A 2,500-nucleotide genomic window follows, 5' to 3' on the forward strand; every position below is an offset into this window, starting at 1 on the left:
ATGTCCTTCTGTGGCCACATGAGGGGACAGCTAAATGGATTTGGCACAAGCTCTATTTATCGTGACAAAGGCAAACACACACCACCATGGCTCAGAGATGTCTGAGTGTGTGGTGGGGGAATCCACAATGTTGCCTTTCGATGCATGCTGTTGCATACTACTTTTTCACCTGTTAAGACATGGCCCCTGTTTCAATATGGTGTTACCAAAAAAGCAATGAACCAAGCCGTAATGTATTACTAAAGGCTCTGTGTAATGTCGTAGTGTAGTACTATGGTAGTGAAGTCTTTTCAATCACATGTATAACGTTCATTAAGTCTCACTGTTAAATCAACTCTTTACTTTTGTTTGAGACATGAAACCGTCTTATCCTTTACCGCACATGTTTCGCCATATCACCCAGTGAGCAGATGCAACGTCTTCTGATTGGCTGAGCAGGTGTCCTTTATTCCCCGGTAGCAGGACACCTATGATGTAATGCGGGCGTGCGGGCGTCCAAGTTGCTTCTTCTCTAACTTTCTGGCGAAGTGCCGTTACTAGTTCTATCGCATCTGGTTGTCTAGTCAAGACCGCGTCGTTAGTTCTATCGCATCTGGTTGTCTAGTCAAGACCCTGTTACTAATTCTATCGCATCTGGTTGTCAAGTCAAAAACCCAGTCGTCAATTCTATTGCATTTGGTTGTCAAGTCACCAACATTCTGCGCGCGTCCTTACATGCCTCCGATAGAGGCGCGTCTCACTAGATTAGGAAGTGGTGCCCATGGCAACGCACCAAGCGCAGTGGTGAATCTACTTTCTCACGAAGCCTTAGATCAACATATTAATAAATTAATACTTAAATGCTGGTAACCGGGTGATAAGCGGAATAGCGGACGACGAGGTGTCCCGATATCAAGGGAAAATGGACTTGGCGAAGCGAACAGCCCTTCGGCTGCGCCGTCGGGCTGTTTAGAACGCTCCGCCTCGTCCATTATTTCCCTTGATATCGGGACACCTCGTCGTCCGCTATTCCATACATATCACACCTCCACAACATCAGCTGATTGTAAAGCCCATCATGCATCAATGTGACACCCTCTGATGAAGACGGAAGTTTACACTGTCGAAACGTGCCAGTAAAGAGTAAAACTGTTAGATGTCTGAAACAAAAGCAAAGCTTACATCTTTTCAATCCCTCTCATAGCGTTCCACTGGGTGAAATGGTCTGCGTTATGAAGCTTCAGCCCCTCCTGTTTCATACTATATGTTTTGCTGCTTGGAAGGAACAGCATTTCAGTATTTTTGTGCACCACCAGTGTGCATGAATTGCGCTTTTACAAATGCTCCTCATTCACTCCCCTCTTTATCTACTCCAAATTCCACAACTTAACTTGGCAAGTGCCTGAGCCATTCGTCCTCTAGGCAAACGCACAGCTTTTTCTGCACGACCAATGTCAATAATGAGCCATGTTCATGCTTCATATTCTCTGTCTCTCTCGTCTCTCCTCATCTCTCCATCCAAGTTCCACAACTTGGTCTGTTTGTCATCCCTGTCCTTCCACTTGATCCGTCTCTTCTTCTCCTCATCTCTTCATCCTTTCTTCATCCTCAGTCAAATACTGTAGGGGGCAACATACCTGGCACCCCTCCTAACTACAACGCTGTCTGTTTGACTGTTTCTTTGTTGGTCTACAGTCACAGACACCCTGATTAGTGTGTGTGTGTGTGTGTGTGTGTGTGTGTGTGTGTGTGTGTGTGTGTGTGTGTGTGTGTGTGTGTGTGTGTGTGTGTGTGTGTGTGTGTGTGTGTGTCTGTGTCTGTGTCTGTGTGTGTGTGTGTGTGTGTGTGTGTGTGTGTGCGTGTATTGGCGGGGGGGGTGGGTGGGTGTGTCACAGACACTGTGATTATTGTCTGTCTCTCTGTAACATCGCAAGCCAAAGCTGCATCAAATTAGAGGCTGAATGACCAACTGAATGCGCTGACAAAAAAATAAAAAAAATAAAAGCTGGGTCATGCAAAATAAAAGAAATGTAAAATGTGGGCTGGGACCAGGGCCAATGTTCATGCTGACTGACCAACAGTGGCATGCACAGACATTTTGGGGGGCATGTGCAGGGGGGAGGGGGTGGGGGGGACATATCTGGAACTTCTGGATGACTTGCTAGGCCAGTGGTCTGCAACCAGCGGACTGCGGTCCGGATCCGAACCCAAATGACATCCCATCCGGACCCAGAATAAATTGTTAAAATGTTTTTATGAGAGAATTGTTTTTTTAAGCGGGAGCGTTTTTTCCCTATTTGACACAACCAGGCTTTTATTTTGACGGACCATTCACAGTGCGTGCTGTTACTGTGACAAACATCAGTCATTTTAACCAATCAAGTCTTAGATCAACATCTGGCACCGCACCTCACTTGCAACACTGCAGTGCTGCTGAGTCTCGAGTCTGACGACAGCAACACACAGCTGGAGAGGTGCCGATTGAGCAGAGAAAACTAGGATCTGCTCTCACATGAGAGTA

The 2,500-nt window shown here is 46.4% G+C and overlaps 1 protein-coding gene across 1 annotated transcript in view; it reads right to left on the minus strand.

Annotated features, from left to right (window-relative positions):
• Positions 1–2,500, minus strand: part of LOC134463641 (xylosyl- and glucuronyltransferase LARGE1) — a 178,553-nt gene that overhangs the window by 42,502 nt on the left and 133,551 nt on the right. The gene's annotated exons all lie outside the window — the stretch shown is intronic.

Source organism: Engraulis encrasicolus, chromosome 15 (genome assembly GCF_034702125.1).
Source record: "Engraulis encrasicolus isolate BLACKSEA-1 chromosome 15, IST_EnEncr_1.0, whole genome shotgun sequence".
Classification (NCBI taxonomy): domain Eukaryota; kingdom Metazoa; phylum Chordata; class Actinopteri; order Clupeiformes; family Engraulidae; genus Engraulis; species Engraulis encrasicolus.